The 18,397-nt window shown below is 45.1% G+C and overlaps 2 long non-coding RNA genes across 3 annotated transcripts in view; both read left to right on the top strand.

The window, feature by feature from the left end:
* LOC309358801 overlaps positions 1-17,280 on the top strand; it is a 33,467-nt gene extending 16,187 nt beyond the window's left edge. Inside the window, exon 2 of the long non-coding RNA XR_014163615.1 lies at positions 17,049-17,280. This is a non-coding gene — a long non-coding RNA (uncharacterized lncRNA). The remainder of the gene's footprint in view (positions 1-17,048) is intronic.
* On the top strand, positions 9,907-16,528 carry LOC309358782. Of its 2 annotated transcripts, none has more exons than XR_014163593.1 (3): positions 9,907-9,948; positions 14,558-14,825; positions 16,374-16,528. It is a non-coding gene; the product is annotated as an uncharacterized lncRNA (long non-coding RNA). The 2 variants fall into 2 exon arrangements; XR_014163594.1 differs by having other exon boundaries at positions 9,908-9,948; positions 14,564-14,825.
* Positions 17,281-18,397: the final 1,117 nt, after the last annotated feature.

Here is an 18,397-nt window from a genome sequence, read left to right as displayed (position 1 = left end):
TGCATGGTTTGCCCCTCCATCAAATGTGCTTAGCCTTGGCTTACAATAGTGGAGGTTGGTTCATTAGGGTGAATGGGGCACCATCTCACCAACCTCAGTCTGCTGTCAGCCAGTCCCTACCCATCTGACTTCCTGCTTACAATCAACCCAGCGGGTGGCACAGTATGGATATTATACTGGTTGCTACTTCCATGCAGCTTCTCAGGTATAGGTCTGAGCCTTGAAATGCACATAGAGCTGAAACAGGAAGTGTGGAAGAGCAATCCCTTCCCAACTTCCTCCTTTAGCAGTAAGTAGTTTTCAATGGGTGGGAGGGAGGAGGTAACTACCCTCACCACCTCAAAAGGAAAGGAGAGGTGAGTTAATTCATAGACATTTGAAGTGCTAGAGCAACTTTTCAATGGTGGCATTGTCCTTCAAGGCACCTTCTTGATTACTCCAGATCCAGATGTGGGTCTCAAAATATTACAGGCTGATCCTATGCAAGTTGTAGATACACAATATGTTCAAAGGACAACTAAAATGCATGACTGAGCCAAATAATCTTGGGAACTGTTAAGGATGCTAGGAATTGTAGCTCAATGAGCGGTGAGCTACACGTCCCAGGAGTCTTTGGGACAAGTCCATGTGCTTTAAATATGTGTTGTGACATGCGACATGTGTACAATATTGTGGAATGAAATGTTTCAGGGCAATATTGGACAACTATATTGTTAGAACAAGGCTAAGCAAGAAATAAAACAACCAAAGAGATATAAACAACGGTGGAAAATCCCGTGCCCTATATTCATGATAATTCAGCCCCATGCTCAAACTTCCGGTTCATGCTCTTTAACTCAATTCACAGCTCACCGGGCAAATATTTATTTACTTGTTGTTTTGGTAGGGTAGGCAATTAAGCTATCTTTGGATAATAGCAGGATTATTCTTAGGCTAGCCCCAAAGGCAGTCACAGGTCTGTGTTTAAAAGGTGAATATTGGGGTGCTTTGACTCTGAGTGTCTTGGTGACTGTGCTTCAGATTACTTGTGATTCTGACTTATGAGTGGCTTAATTTTATTGGGCCTTCATTGCAGTTTTTCTAGCCTTCTTGTTAAATATAAAGTCTTCTCTTATTTGCACTTCATGAACCACAGTTAGAGGGGCTTCAGCAAAGGTTTGACACCAGTTTACCAGGATAGGATCTGCTAATAAATGGGGCGGGTGTTGACCCTCCAGATATTATTTGACTCCAGCTACCATCTTTCTTGTCTATTGGCTGGAGCTGGTGGGAATTGGAGGCCAACAAGAGCTGTTGACAAATTCTGTTCATAAGAAGAACCTGCTGAATCATGACAATGTCCCATCAAGTTTAGCATCCTGTTCTCCCAGTGGTTGACTGGATACCTGTGGGAAACTCACAAACAGGGCCTGAGAACAAGATCACTCCCTCCTGTGGTTACCAGCAACTGAAATTCAGAAGCACTGGTGGCTTGGTTTGTGGGGACAGAGTATAACCATAATGGCTAGTGATGATTCGCGGCTTTCTCCTGCATTAATTTGTCCAATTAAAGCCATCAAAGTTGTAGGCCATCACTGCCTCCTGTGGGACCAAGTTCCATAGCTTAACTTTGTGGTGTGAATCTTCCCACACACTGCTTCATTGGATGGTTACAGGTTCTAGTGTTTTGAGAGGAGAAGAAAAACCAATCTCTGTTCTATGTATAGTTTAATGAACTTCCATCATGTCACCTCTTAAGTTCCCTTTCTCTAAACTAAAATAATAATAATAATAATAATAATAATAATAATAATAATAATAATAATACAATAATAATTTATTATTTATACCCCGCCCATCTGGCTGGGTTTCCCCAGCCACTCTGGGTGGCTTCCAACAAAGTATTAAAATACAGTAGTCTGTTAAACATTAAAAGCTTCCCTGAAGAGGGCTGCCTTCAGATGTCTTCTAAAAATCTGGTAGTTGTTCTTCTCTTTGACATCTGGTGGGAGGGCATTCCACAGGGCGGGTGCCACTACCAAGAAAGCCCTCTGCCTGGTTCCCTGTAACTTGGCATCTCGCAGCGAGGGAACCGCCAGAAGGCCCTCGGCGTTGGACCTCGATGTCCGAGCAGAACGATGGGGGTGGAGATGCTCCTCCAGGTATACTGGACCAAGGCCATTTAGGGCTTTAAAGGTCAGCACCAACACTTTGAATTGTGCTCGGAAATGTACTGGGAGCCAATGTAGGTCTTTCAAGACTGGTGTTATGTGGTCTCGGCCGCCACTCCCAGTCACCAGTCTAGCTGCTGCATTCTGGATTGGAGAAGACTCCAAATGTTGCAACTCTTTCCTCAAAGGGGAGTTGCTCACCAGAACAGCCCTGCTGAATCAGGCCAATGGCTCATCTAGTTCAACTTCCTGTTCTCACAGTGGCCAGGCAGATGCCTGTGGGAAACCAGAAATTAGGACCTGACTGCAGCAGCGCTCTCTCACTCATGATTCCCAGTTACTGGTATTCAGAGGCATATTGCCTCTTACAGTAGAGGCCAGACACTGGCTACCTGTAGCCTAAGATAGGGTTGCCGTATTTCAAAAAGTGAAAATCTGGAAGCAAAAGTTGTTGAGAGTTTGGTTGTTGTTGTTTGAGTTTTTGAGCTATTTTTTAAAGAAAACAGCCAAAATCTACACTTCCAAAATGGGATGCCATATGTCTGGATTTTACTGAACATTTTAGCAATTTCCACCTGGACGCAGTAGAAAATGTACATGTCAGAAAGAGGACTTTCAAACCCTCTAAATGTCCCTATTTCCAAGGGACAGTTCTGGATTTACAGAACCCATCCCAGTTTCTTATTTGATCCTGGAATGTCCCTATTTTCCTTAGGGTGTCCCTGTTTTCATCCGAAAAATGATGGTGGGTATGGAGTTACACGACCCACGAGCCAAGGAGATAAGTAACTATACAACCTTTAGAAGACATCTGAAGGCAGCCCTGTATAGGGAAGGTTTTTTTAATGTTTGATGTTTTACAGTGGTACCTCGGGTTACATACACTTCAGGTTACATACGCTTCAGGTTACAGACTCCACTAACCCAGAAATAGTACCTCAGGTTAAGAACTTTGCTTCAGGATGAGAACAGAAATCGTGCAGCAGCAGCGCAGCTACAGCAGGAGGCCCCATTAGCCAAAATGGTGCTTCAGGGTAAGAACAGTTTCAGGTTAAGAACAGACCTCCAGAACGAATTAAGTTCTTAACCTGAGGTACCACTGTATATTATATATATATTTGTGTTTGTGTGTGTTTATATATGTTGGAAGTCACCCAAAGTGGCTGGGGCAACCTAGTCAAATGAGCAGGATATACAGATAATTAAGTTACTATTATGGAATAGGATATCCCTATTTTATCAGAGAAATGTTGGAGGATATGAACTTTCGGCCCCATAATATGGTTATATTCCATGTAGTGGGTTTTATTATGAATGTAGGAGCTTTCCATCCAAAGAATGCCTTCACTCCAACCACAAAACTGGGGTAGCACAACTGGCAGGCTAAAAATAAAATGGCCTTTATTATAAGCCAAACACATTTCATTTCCAGGGCAGAGGAGAGACTTTTTACAAGGGGACACATATTCTTTCCCATTTGCTTCTTGCATTGTCCTACAACTGACAGGTTTGGGCTCCCCAAATGGAGCATTGTCCCAACAACCTGCTGAAACATCCTTCCAAATATCTAAGCACAGGAGTTTCTGGGCCTTAGGCTCAGATAAATGCTATTTTGCAGTACTTCAGATGTCCTCCTTCCTCATTTCCTCATTCCTCATTCCTCCTTCCAACACCCACAAACATAAGTACCAGGGATCTGAACTCATAAAGCCAAGGTAGTTTATCCCTCAACGAGAACAGGGTTGCATCCTGGAGGCTGAATCTGCAGCATAGTCATTCCACAGGTCAGTGTTCTTCAACTTTGGGTCCACAGAGGTTGCTGGACTACAACTCCTACTATACTTGAACACTGGCTAAACTGGGGGTGGGGGGAGTGATGGGAGCTGAACTCAGTGATTTGGAAGCAGTAATATTTCTGAATTCCAGTTTCTGAGAATCACAGGTGGACACAGTGTTGTTCAGCTCATGTCCCGATTCAGGTTTACCACATGCATCTGAGAGAACGAGATACTGGACCAGATAGGCTATTGGCCTGACCCAGTAGGTTCTTCTTATGTTCTTATGTAGTCCAACAAGATAAGAGGACCCAAGGTTGATGAACACAGCCATAGATAAAGCCCCTTTGCAAGTGGATTTGGATACCTCTGGAGAAAAAATGCAGCAACAGGAGGAAACTGATTTCATTCCCTTTGCCTTTCATTCCTCCACATTCTATCTTTTTATTCATTCTCCTCCATACTACACTTGCTAGGCTTCTTCCCATTTCCAGCCTCCGGCTTTTCACCTTGTGTGGGTTCTCCAACCCATGTACACCCATAGGTGAGGAATCTCAGGCTTTGTGACCTGAATCTAGGAATTCTCCTCAGCCACCCCCTCTCTCCTCAGGCCACATCCATCACTGGCCATAATTCACACTCCCAAGTGTGTATGTGTGCATTGTAGGGGGCTGCCTGACTAGAATGCATACTTGTAATGCCTCTTGCTTGCCTTTATGGAGGTTAGCGAGGGGTGTCTGTGTTTGTAGAAAGTAGGCTACTAGACAAAGAGGAATTTTCCAATCATTATTCCACCCTGTCTACCACTGGCATGTGAACCTCAGAAGGTTTGTCATAAGGGAATGCGGCCCTTGATCTGAAAAAAAGTTTCCCAACCCTGCTGTAAGCCATTCTGTTTGCCCCTTATCTCCACCCTAGGGGATCAAAAGAGCTTATCCAACAGAAGCCACCAGCTCCTTGGAAGCTCAGCCAATGTTGCTTTGGTGGGATCTGGCTGCCAACAACCCTCACCACCACATGCCCCCTTAATTCCATGACAAGACACGAGTTCAATCATTCCAATCTTTTATTGTATTGAGCCTCTCAAATTACAGCTAATAGATCATGGGGGTGTGTGTATCATTCCAAGATGTCCTTGTGGCCAAAGAAGGATCTGTAATTTAAGAAAGAGCTTCAGGCAGGCAAATTAGCAAGATGGAGGTCATGGAGGTGAATCACCTAGTCTTCAAATCACCATGGAATGTAGTGTTGCTGAAGTTCATTCCCGCTGTTATTCTGGCAGATGGCAGACTTGAGCTTCCATGCCAGATTCCCCTTTTGTTGAAGTTGGCTTGCAAGTTGAAGAGGATTTCAGCATTTGGATCTGCAGCCATTGGAGCAGCAGGAACAGACAGAGTGACGAGACTAGGGATAGCGGGGAGCAACCATATTCAAAGTGGGGGTGGCTGGTTACAGGGACAAGGGACAGGGAAGATTGACCATGGAAGCAAGGGGCAAGGAGGGGAGTGTAAACACCTGGAATGGAAATGGAAGGGGGCAGTGGCTTCATCTAGGACAGCAATGTGGAGGGAGAATGTCTGCATTCAGTATGGCAGAATGGGGAGTAGTCACCCTAAGCATAGCAACGGGGGGAGTTGCTGCAGCCAGGGTGTGGGAACAAGGAGGAATTGTAACACTCTAGATGGCAATGGGGGAGTAGCTGCATCTGGAAGGACAAGATGCTCCACATGGTGTCGAAACAGGGGGGGAAGTGGCTGCACTTGGGATGGAAATGGGGGAGTGGACACACCTTGGTTGGCAATGGGGGTGTGGAGGAACCTGAGATGGAAACTGGGGAGTGGAAGCGACAAGGGTGGAGGCTGGTGGGGGGATGGCTACCTGTAGAGTAGTAATGGGGAGAGGAGATGGCTACCCACGAGAAGGCACCTGGTGGTGCAGCCGTGGGCTGGGCTCAGCATTTTCTACAGCACATCTGAGAACAGCAGGGCGTGCAGCAAGCTGGGCGGCAGCAGCAGCAGCAGGGAGGGCAGCAAGGTGGGCAGCACATTGGGGCACAGCAGCAGGGAGTGCAGCAAGGCTGGCAACCCGAGGAGGGTGTGCAGACAATCATGGTATCGTTGTTGCCGTTACTACCGCAACCGCAATCACAGCAGGAAGAACCGCCGTTTCCCATTTCTGTAAAGCAAAGGGGGGGTATTGATAGAAAACGGTCTGTGGTTTTTGTGTGTGTGTGTTTAAAAAACTAGATTAGCAAACTCTGAGCTTTTGAGAAAAGCACTCTTTAAAATCCAGCCCATGTTTAGTAGGGTAGCCAGGTTTTTGAGATGAACGATGTGGTTTTTAAAAAATGAATAAACAGATCAGGCGACTCTGAGCTTTTGGGACAACTTCTCTTTGAAATTTAGCCATGTTTAAGAAGGTAGGGACACGGGTGGCTCTGTGGGCTAAACCACAGAGCCTAGGGCTTGCTGATCAGAAGCTCAGCGGTTCAAATCCCCACGACGGGGTGAGCTCCAGTTGCTCGGTCCCTGCTCCTGCCAACCTAGCAGTTCGAAAGCACGTCAAAGTGCAAGTAGATAAATAGGTACAGCTCTGGCGGGAAGGTAAACGGTGTTTCCGTGCACTGCTCCGGTTCACCAGAAGCGGCTTAGTCATGCTGGCCACATGACTCGGAAGCTGTACGCCGGCTCCCTCAGCCAATAAAGCGAGATGAGCGCCACAACCCCAGAGTCGTCCATGACTGGACCTAATGGTCAGGGGTCCCTTTACCTTTACCTTTAAGAAGGTAGCTTTTGAGACAGCACCTTCTGCAGAACCCTGGCTGAAGTCAGGAGCACATTAACCATGAACCACTGAATATATGTTGGAAGCAGCAAGGTTCAAATGGTCTCCTAAGCAAACTTGGAAGAGTGGGTAGATGTCATAGTACTTCCTTGCAAAAGCAGACTCCAATTTCCTACATTAAAGAATCCCAGGCCTCTGGGGCTTCAACAGAAAAGGTCATTTTATGTTATTGAAGTCCATAAGGTGGAATCTTCTGGAATGCCATTTTTTGGGGGTGGGGAGGTAGGGGAACAATCATGTTAGAAGTGCTTCTCTAAGACAATAAAATAAATCTACTTTTTAAGGGTTTGAAAATTTAAAAGATGGGGGGGGCAATTGAAATGGCTCTATTTTAATATAGGTGGCTCAAGAGAGCCACAGCTGCCTGCACTAAATGAACTTTCTAAATAGCCTCCAAGGGCAGCCCCACATAAGGCACACTGCAGTAGTCTAACCTGGAAGTCAACAAGCATGAATGACACTGGCCTGGCTTCTGTTATTCAGTGCTGGGCATAGCCAACAAATAAGCCAATGCTGATAAAAGTATCCTGGACTTTAGCCACCAACTTCTTGTAAACCACTCTGAGGTTTGTTTCTTTGTTTACAAACAAGCATTATATAAATTGCATGAAATAAATGAAAAGGCAAGCAAGCAAGTATACAAACAAGGATTCCTGGAGTAAGGATACTTTCAATAATACCCTCTTAGCAATTAATTTGGTTCCTATAGGAGAATGTGATCCTATTGATACATTGCTCAATTTTACTTAGACCTCTACCATAATCAGTTTTCTTATCAGGATTGAGTTTAAGTTTATTTACCCTCATCCAGTATGTAGTAATTTTTAAAAGCATCATATTTTGAAAGCAACACATTCACTACTGTTTAATCTTTAATACAGTCTACTTTGAGCATTAGAAGCCTGCGGCTCTGCAGATGTTGAAGGACCACAGCTCCCACCATCCCTGAGTATTTTCCATACTGGATGGGAGCTGGAGTTCAACAAAATGCAGACAGCCACAGGTTACCGTCCCCTGATCTAAAAGTAAACCATTTCCCATTGCAGTAATGACCTGTCAAATGCAACTTACCTTTCGGAGAGGTTGAAGCTGGTATAACGACAATGAACCCAAGTGAGATAATGAAGATCTTTGGGGATGGGGCACCTTTTATATATTTTCCCCAAACCTTCCTGTAGGAAGTGAGGCACCGCCGTGGAACGGCAGAGCCTTCACTCATCATCAACATGTTTCCTTCCTTGATGCCATCATCCAATTCATGCTCCTCGAAGGAATGCCCATTTCTCATTAAAAGAGCACTTCCCCATGGCGTGTGATTAAAGGGATTTTGAGTTAGCAACATGGTAATTCCAAGACCAGGAGGCACATGAATGATTTTAAAATAAGAAACCTAAGGAGGAAGATTACTGCTCCAATGCTCTCCTTGTGGGGACCATATGACTAAATATCCATTATTTCCCAAATTCTTTTGACTCTGACTCCTCTTGATGCATCATCAGATTATCACAGGTGTGGGGAGCCTCGGCCCTCCAGATGTTGCTGAACTGCAACTGCCATCAACCCCAACAAGCACAGCCAGTGGCCAACATCTGGAGGGCAAAGGTTCTTGCTTCCATAATGAATGCAAGCAGCAAAGTCTAAAGCAGGTGGGAAAACATGGTGCCCTCGTATGTTATTGGACTCCAACTGGATAATCACGGTGGGACATTGCTTAGGGGTTGTAGCTGCAGTCAAAATTAAGGACTGCAGTCAACAAACATCCACTTACAGTACGCCGATTAAAAACAATGAACCTAAGTTAGTCATGCCCATCTATTTCATTGGGTCTACTCTGAGTAGGCTTCACATTGGATGCATCCCTAAGTTTTAGGAATGCTTTGTAATTATCTGGATTATGTTCCTCTTTTAAAGTTTTCATTAGCTTTTTGTTTGTTGGTTGTATCCAGTATCAGCCCTACTCAGAGTAGACCAACTGGATTTTTTTTGGGGGGGGTTCATAATTTTTTTATTGATTTTCACACGTTTTACAAATTTCCTTAAATTTCAGTATATGTTTTTCTTAAAATTTTGACTTTCCACCCTTACATCTATGATGTTCTTATTTCCACCTTATACCTTCTGCTTTATATAACATACTTTTATCTACAGTGGTGCCCCGCAAGACGAACGCCTCGCAAGACGGAAAACCCGCTAGACGAAAGGGTTTTCCGTTTTGGAGGCGCTTCGCAAAACAAATTTCCCTATGGGGTTGCTTCGCAAGACGAAAAAATATTGCGAGTTCCCGCGGGCTTTTTCCGCTTTCCCCCCCTTTTCCTAAGCCGCTAAGCCGCTTAACAGCTGATCCGCTGATAAGCCGCTTAACAGTTGATTGCTAGAAGCCGCTAGACCGCTGTAGCGCTAATCCGCTAAGCTGTCAATGGGCTTGCTTCGCAAGACGAAAGAAACGCTAGACGAAGAGAATTGCGGAACGAATTCTTTTCGTCTTGCGAGGCACCACTGTAATACAATTATCATCTATTTCACTTATTATTATTTTCTTTCCACTGCTCATAATTCCATGTTTTCATTTGACTGTGACAGTTCTTCAAATAGTCAAAAAAGTGTCTCCACTCTTCCATGAACAGTTCATGGTTGGATATAACCCTATTTGACAATGTGAATACTGTTATTGATTATATTACTATTCAAGTCTTAAAAACAATCAAAATCCAAGTTTCTTCCCCTTACAACAGTGGTGGGGAACCTCTGGCCCAGGGGTCAGATGTGACCTCATTAAACCTTAGATAATAATCAACAGTCAAGAGTCACATGTTCCCAATAAGCAGACCCTACAATATCCATAGACTCCACAATGTGTCCTTTAAAAAAAGAAAACACTCCTCTCTGTGCCTCCTGGGAAGCCCTGAGAATCACTGTGCTATTATCTAAACAAAGCTTTAATCATACATAGTACAAACACACTTCTAAAGAAGAATGGGATATGGGGGTTGAGTCAAGCGCCGTGAACCATTAGACGTTATGGCAGGTGACCATGTGTGTTGATGTTTAATGAAGACCTTGCCGTTTCGTGGTGGTGTCTCACTTCCAAAGAACTGTATAAAAGCTGCCCTCCCCCAGCAAAATTCCTCATTTGCTCAATAGGATGCATCCCTCCTTGCCATTTCCCATTGCTTAACAAGGTAAGTCCAGCTCAAAGAATCTTTGTGAACTGCTTAATAAGGTCTGTTTTGCTCAGCAGATCTTTGTTCACAGCAAAGGGATAAACATAAGAATGTGATAGAATTAGCTGACATCTTCAGATAAAGCAGGGGTAAGGAAGCTGTGGCCCTCCTGATGTTGCTGGGCCCCAATTTCCCCAAACTCCGGTCCCTGTGGCTGATGGGTTGCTGGAGTCCAGCAACATATGGGAGGCTGCAGTTTCCCCTTCCATGACCTAAGGCCTGGGAGGCAGTGGCGGAGCAAGCCGATTGGGCACCGTGCATTCCCTGTGCCCAGGGCAGGACACTCTGTGGGGCCTCCAAGGAGTCTGCCTGCCTCCCCCCATCAGCCGCCCTACAGCTGAGGGGGAGGCGGCGGGCAAACCGTTTGGGGTAGCGCAGAGCCTGTGTGCATAAGCCACCGCGTCTCTCCCAGGAAAGACATGTGGCTCAGGCGCGCTGCAGGCCCTGTGGTGAGTGCCGCCTGGCATTTTATCACCCCCCTCAGTGGTGACACCCAGGGCGACCCACCCCCACCGCACCCCCTTCCTCCACCCCGGCTGGGAGGTGGGGTTGGAATATGGAAAGCCATAGCTCAATGGTTGAGCACATCCTTTGCAAGGAGAAGCTCCCTTGAGTCTCTTGAGGCAATGTCACAAAAAATCTCTTCTTTCCATCCTCATCTCAAAGATGTTGTGTGGTTCCAATTGTTGCTGCTCTCCCTGCTGCTGCTGCTGCTGCTGCTGCTGCTGCTGCTGCCGCCCTTGCTGTGGTCCCAGTAGTTCTGGCTCTTGTGGCTGCGGTTCTGGTTGCTGCTCTCCTAGGCAGGACTGCTGCCGCTGAACCTCAAGGGAAGCTTTGGAAGCAAGTAGGGGACCTGAGGGACACAGGTGGCGCTGTGGGTTAAACCACAGAGCCTAGGACTTGCCGATCAGAAGGTTGGCGGTTCGAATCCCCACGACGGGGTGGCTCCGGTTGCTCAGTCCTTGCTCCTGTCAACCTAGCAATTCGAAAGCACGTCAAAGTGCAAGTAGATAAATACCGTAGGTACCGCTCTTGCAGGAAGGTAAAATGGTGTTTCCGTGTGCTGCTCTGGTTTGCCAGAAGCGGCTTAGTCATGCTAGCCACATGACTTGGAAGCTGTACGCCAGCTCCCTCGGCCAATAAAGCGAGATGAGCGCCACAACCCCAGAGTCGGCCATGACTGGACCTAATGGCCAGGGGTCCCTTTACCTTTACCTTTACTAGGGGCCTGAAACCACCACCACCCAGACTCGCCCTGCTGCTTCTCTCCTTTTGTTCAGTGTTCTGAGTTGATTCCCTCAAGCTTTGCACCTGCCTCCTCTACTAATTGGTAGATCGCCTTTCATATCCTCTGATTCTACTCTTTGCTTTGTAATTCATGGAGGAGGCATGGCTGCTTTTGAAACGGGGTTCCCCTAGTTCTGTTCCATCTCTTTGAGTAACTCCACTGTTGACCCAGTGCAAACTATGTGTATGGGAGATAAGAAAATCCCTTAATACAAAGTCTTGGTGGATTTTCCTCTTGCTTTGTTTGGAAATGTTGCAGCCAGCCCAACAGGTTGAGTACCTGCTTTGAATGCAGAACAAAACAGCCCCACCAATCCAGGTGAACGATTATGGGTTTTATTTATTTAGATATTTAGATATTGCTATTCATGGGGGGGGGGGAAATCAGAGTGGTTTACAACTGTACACAAAAGCATGTAATCACGTATTAAAAAAATAAAATCCAAAGTCAGCTAGCTATTATGGAAAAGTTTTCAGTGGGTGTTTAAAAGCTTAAACAGAAGTTGCTAAAAGCTTGGTTTCTTATTATCAAAGGAGTTTCGCCAACTCAGGAAACAACCAGCAACTCTCCTGCGTATTATCTCAGTGGGTGAGCTGGGTTTTCAGGCGCACAATTTTTGTTCTCATCCTGGGGCAAAGTTCTCAAACCAAGGTACTACTTCTGGGTGAGGGGAGTCTGTAAGCCAAAGTGTTTGTAACTCAAAGCATTTGTAACCCGAGGAAGCACTGTATATAATTTCCCAGTAAGCATTAACCTTACTACAAGACCACATGATAAAAAGAACCTCCTTTATCTTTACATTTCCAACACTTATTTGATTTAGATTTATTCATTTTTGCCATTGACCCCATATGGTGACCCGATAACAAGCCACGACCACTACCACCGCCTGAAGATAGAAAGCGGGTTTTGCTTTCAGCCCACAAATGATATGTAATTGGTTATATTTCCCCTATACTTGCATTGTATTTCCTTTGAATGTATTTAATTGGATGGCATAACATAATGACAGTGAGACGAATTCCACTAACGAGTTCCTCTAGTGCAGTGTTGACCAAACCTGGGTCTCCAACTGTTTTGAGACTACAGTTCCCATCATCCCTGACCACTGGTCCTGTTAGCTAGGGATGATGGGAGTTGTAGTCCAAAAATAGCTGGAGGACCAAGTTTGGCCAACACTGCTCTAGTGGAACCCCACACAAAGGTTTCTGCTAGTTGTGGGGATAAAACGAGGGAGAACCATGTACTCCGCCTTGATCTCCTTGAGGGCAAAGTGGGATTGAAATGGAATAAACAAATAAAAGCAAAGCAGCAACAGCAACAACAACAACATCCCATGTAGACTCCCATAATTATGTGCTGAACATATTTAAAAACACAATATTCATGTCAGAGGCATTGCTAATTATATGCATGGAGGGGGAAAATATTGTCCTCTGGTGATAGAGGATGGGCAAGGTATTATCCAAGCAACTCGGATAATAATTACATAGGGCTTCTGTTGCTCTTATTGGTTAAAGAACTCCAACCTTTCCACAGTTTAGAATGCATCTTCTGCATGGCTTACATTGCTGCGGGGATGCCGATCTCTTTCATCATCCTCAAAGACTTCATAATGAACAATGTGATTTGAATTAAATCCAGTATCGAGCAATAGAAATCCAATGTGATTTTGGCTTTGGGCATGATCCCTGGAAGGTAACTCCCTCAATGCCTGTGAAAGAGGTGCCTGAACCTGTCTGATGTTCTTCTGAATAGGTTCGCATAGGAAGCTGCCCTCTATAGAGTCAATCAATTGGTTCATCGTGTCCAATACCAGAATTGTTTTAAAGAAATTATTATTCAGGATAGAACAAAGAAAGCAGTTTTTTCACACAGGTCCTAGATAAACTACAGTGGTTGTGAGGTAAAGGTTCATTTTACATTTCATATTTTACAGAAACTATACCATTCAGTATTCCATTATTACATCCATCGTAACTTTATTTACACTGTTAAATTTATCTCAATGCTGCCAGTGTTTTCAGCCATACACAGTTATTTTCCCTATATTCAATAAACGTTTTCCAATCTTCTCTGAATGTACGTTCTTCTTGTTCTCTTATTCTATATGTGAAGTCTGCAAGCTGTGCATATTCTGTCAACTTAAGTTGCCACTCTTCTTTGGTTGGGACCTCACTCGATTTCCATTTTTGGGCTAACAAAACACGGGTTGCAGTAGTGGTATACATAAATAACCTTTTCTGACACCTGGAAATTTCAGTCTGAATTATCCCCAACGGAAAGGACTCTGATTTTGGAGGGAGAAGTACTTTCAAACATTTTCCTCCCAATTCATTATGGGATCATTTCCCAATACTCTCTTACCCTTTTACAAGTCCAATACCAGAATTGTTTTAAAGAAATTATTATTCAGGATAGAACAAAGAAGGCAGTTTTTTCACACAGCTCATAGATAAACTACAGTGGTACCTCTGGTTATGAACGGGATCCGTTCCGGAGTCCCGTTCGCAACATGAAAAAAGCACAACCTGCAACGGCGCATCTGCACACGCACAGGTTGCGATTCGCCACTTCTGCGCATGCGCGCAACATCATTTTGCACTTCTGCGCATGCGTGAACGGTGAAACCCGGAAGTAACCCTTTTCGGTACTTCCGGGTCGCCACGGGACGTAACCTGAAAGAACGTAACATGAAGCGGATGCAACATGAGGTATGACTGTATGGAACTTGCACTAACAAAAGGCAGTGATGGCCACCAGCTTGGATGTCTGTAAAAGAGGATTGTACAAATTCAGGAAGAATAAGGCTAATGGTGGCTACTAGTCTCTATGATTGTGCTCTGCCTCAATGGTCAGTAATTCTTCTGAACATCAGGAGGATCCTCTTGGGCTTGCATCCTGTATGTGGGTTTCCCACGGGGATCTGAATGGCTACTGTGAGAACAGGACAGGGGATTAGACGGGTCATTGGCATGTTCTTATTTTCTTAAATCCTGCTTAATAAGACCGAAGTCAGGAGGGCCAAACCCAGAATATAACAAACCGGGGATTGCATGTGAAAAGAGCTTCTCCTACCCAGTCTCTGCAAAATAACCATATTATTGCTAATTACATGCCACAAAAGGACAACATCGACTTCTAGCAATAAAGGTCCCCTCTATGGTTACTTGGCTAATAATTATGGTCTTTAGCTATAGGATGACGGTGACAAAGGCACTTAATGGCTTAAGGAAACCCTACAATGATACTTATTTTAAAATTAAACTTCTGCATGAGTTCTAGCCTGGGATTGACCCTGTGACGGTGGGAAGGGATCCACGGAAGAAGACACCGCCATAAAACAATTTGTAATGAGGAATGTGAATTGAATCAAACCGAAAGAGGGCATGTCCGCAGGTTATTGGAGAACTTGCTGTTCCTCCATGGTGCCTCACTTCCTAAGGGGGAGGATGCAAGGAGCTGTATAAAAGGTCTCAGGACATTGGCTCCTCATTCATTTGATCCATTGGCTTCCGTTCCACTCGACGTCTCTCTGTTTAAGAAGGTAAGGAGAATTTCACAAATTGTTCATTACGGAGGGGGGAATTTCCTTTGGTAGATTCTATGGCAGGAATGGCCTGATGGATGTTGCTGAACTACAAATTCCAGCCCTGGCCATTGCCCATGCTTGCTGGAGCTGATGGAGGGCTGAAGGTTCTCCACATCTGGTCTATGGACTCTTCTTTTAACCAAACTATCAATCTTACTGGAGAGACCATTAACTTAAAGGTAGAGGGCATTGCTTTGCATGTTGAAAGTCCCAGGTTCAATCCCTGGCGTCTCTCATTAAAAGTGTCATGTCAAGTGTAGGGAACTTTTGGCCTTCCAGCTGTTGCTGTACTACAACTCCCATCAGTCCCAGCCAGCATAGTCAATGGCCAGAAATCATGGGAATTGTAGTTCAGTAGCAACTGAAAGACCAAAAGGTACCCACACCTGTTGTAATCCCTGAGTGGCTAAGCTTTGACCATTCAGTCGTCGCTGGACTATAGCTCTCATCCAAGACTATTGGCCATGCTGGCTGAGTCCCAACAGCATATGGTGAACCATAATGATGATGATGATGATGATTACCCTGCCTATCCCAACAAGAATATTAAAAACATGATAAAACATCAAACATCAAAAACTTCCCTGCCTTCAGGTTAGCCACCCATTAACAGCCCTGGTTTGTTTTGCAGGTTGGGGATAAGGGATTGAGGTTGAGATATTGCGTTTTTCTACATCCACTTATGGACTTCATGGCCAATAAAAAATTGAAATAGGAGCTTCTTAAGCGATAGCTCATTGTCTTGGGTGCACGAGCTGTGATTAGTTCTAAATGGAAGATATGCAATGGCTGGCCGGCAACTAAATGCTACTTAGAGTAGATCTACTGAGATAAATGGATCGAAGTTAGTTGACCCTTTGAAAATAAATGTCACGACTAACTTCGGCCCATCAATTTCAGTGGAGCATAATTTTGTTGGAGGGAACCCAATGTCTATCCAAAACATCAGCCTGCTGTCAGAAATGACATAGCTCCACTTTTTACATCTCAGAGCATACATTGTATCTCTGTGTTGGGCAAATATTGTGGGAAATGCACATTAAAATGCTAATATCATGAAAAATGCATTATATGGGGTGTTTAGTGTGGGGTTGTAAGGGGGGGGGTGTGCAAATAACCAAAAAGATATATTAGGAGAAAAATAAATGAAAACATTTTGTTAAGTAGGTTATATTTTAAAGGGGGGGGAGTAAGCTGATGTAGAAATGCAGTAAATGTAATGTTAAAATGGGGTAAACGAGAAAGCAAAAATTCAAAATAAGCGCAGTTGTCCATCCCTATTTGTACGCTCCCACCTGGGAACCAATGTCCCCATTGTGAAAGGACGTGTGGGTCCAGAATTGGCCTCCACAGTCACTTATGGACTCATTGTGAAAACCGTGTTTATGGAAGACAATCTTACTTGGCTACGAGGGATTGCCAAAGAAGAAAGATGATGATAAGGAACTGAACCACATGTTGCCTATCCTAAAAAAACCCCACACCACTATTTATTTTTTTCAGTGCTTGCCTTCTCTCCAACCAAGATGGGCTGTGATTGCTGTGGCTCTTCGTCTAATTCAGGAACCATCATTTGCTGTGTCCCATCCGGTGGCAGCAACTCCTGCTGCACTCCTTGCTGCACCCCCTGCTGTGCTCCCTGCTGCTGCTGCACCCCTTGCTGCACCCCCTGCTGTTCTCCCTGCTGCTGCTGCACCCCCTGCTGTTCTCCCTGCTGCTGCTGCACCCCCTGCTGCTGCTCCAAGTCTTGCTGCACCCCCTGTTGCGCTCAAGTCAAGAAATGCTGCTAAGGAAATCCCGGAATTACGAGCAAGTCTAGATCAGAACGTTATGGAAACCGGAATGACATCTCCACTGCCAGCTGCGATGCTCTTATGGCCGCAAGTTTTCTCTGCCCATCCAATGTCCCTATCGGGACATTAACTACCTAAACTACATGCTTAATCCAGATTAAGAGCAATTCAGTTCAACTAGAGTTACTTATAAGTACAGTGGTACCTTGTGTGAAGAACTTAATTCGTTCTGGAGTTCCATTCTTAACCTGAAACTGTTCTTAACCTGAGGTAACACTTTAGCTAATGGGGCCTCCCGCTGATGCCACCACGCTGCCAGAGCACAATTTCTGTTCTCATCCTGAAGCAAAGTTCTTAACCTGAAGTACTGTTTCTGGGTTAGCAGGGTCTGTAACCTGAAGTGTCTGTAACCCGAGGTACCACTGTAAATATGATAATCTTGCAATGCAAAGCTTTTGAACCTCCCTCTTTCACTCCAGTGTTGGGTCATTCCCTTCTTTCCTTTTACCTCTTAACAAATGAAATGTAAAGTAAATGTTGGGTAGATGGTGCCCATGTTTGTCTTGGGGCGCAGGGTCCTTTCAGAGGCCTCCAATAAAATTCTAAAAGCATTCAAATTGATCTTCTCCTTGGTTGCTTTTCATTCACCTTTTCTTGCAGTTATGAGATGCTCTGCCCCCTGCCTCTCCCCTTTGCCGTGACCAGTATTTGGGTTACAGCGTCCCCTGCTGTTGTGCTCCCTCTTGTGGCTGTGCTAAGTCTTGCCACTTCCCCAGCTGCTCTCAGACCAAATGCTGCAGGAACCCCTGCTCCAAGAAATGCTGATAAAGAAACTCTGGATGTTCAACCAAGCCTAAAACCTTTCAGAAGATGGAGGAACATCTCCAGCAGCAGCACTGATCTCACGGCCACAGTGTTTTCTTTGCACAATCGCTTTCCACTGTGAATTAGCTACCTGAAGCAGCAGCCCTAAGCATACTTAAAAAGGTAAAGGTACCCCTGCCCATTCGGGCCAGTCTTGCCAGACTCTAGGGTTGTGTGCTCATCTCACTCTAGAGGCCGGGAGCCAGCGCTGTCCGCAGACACTTCCGGGTCACGTGGCCAGCGTGACAAGCTGCATCTGGTGAGCCAGTGCAGCACACAGAACACCGTTTACCTTCCCGCTGGTAAGCGGTCCCTATTTATCTACTTGTACCCAGGGGTGCTTTCAAACTGCTAGGTTGGCAGGCGCTGGGACTGAGCAGCGGGAACGCACCCCGCCGCGGGGATTCGAACCGCCGACCATGCGATCGGCAAGTCCTAGTCGCTGAGGTTTTACCCACAGCGCCACCCGCGTTACTTACCTGGGTGCAATCCCCATTAAGCTCAGTGGGAGTTACTTCTGAGTAGATGTGCCTAATCTTGCAGTGCAAAGCTTTCAACTTCCCTGTGTCACGCTATTGAAAGATTCTCCTCTTCTTTCATTCGACAAAATATGTGAAGCTTGCGTAAATGGTGTTCCCATATTTACCTTGGTGTCTAGAGCCCATTCTTATGCTGTTCTCCAATAAAGTTCTAAACTCATAGAAGTTGGACCTCTTGGGGGTTTTGCAGCTTTTCTTCACTCTCTTTTTTGCAGTTGTGAACATTTCATACACCTTAATTTCCATAGAATGACTGACCAGAGGTACTTGTTTCTTAGTGTGTTGGTGTTGAAGACATTGGTACCACCAGACCTGCCTCTCCTGTAGCTTC

The sequence above is a fragment of the Podarcis melisellensis genome (genome assembly GCF_964234715.1).
Source record: "Podarcis melisellensis genome assembly, chromosome: 16".
NCBI lineage: Eukaryota > Metazoa > Chordata > Lepidosauria > Squamata > Lacertidae > Podarcis > Podarcis melisellensis.
The sequence above is the reverse complement of the archived record's forward strand: the minus strand, read 5'-3'. Positions and strand labels throughout refer to the sequence as shown.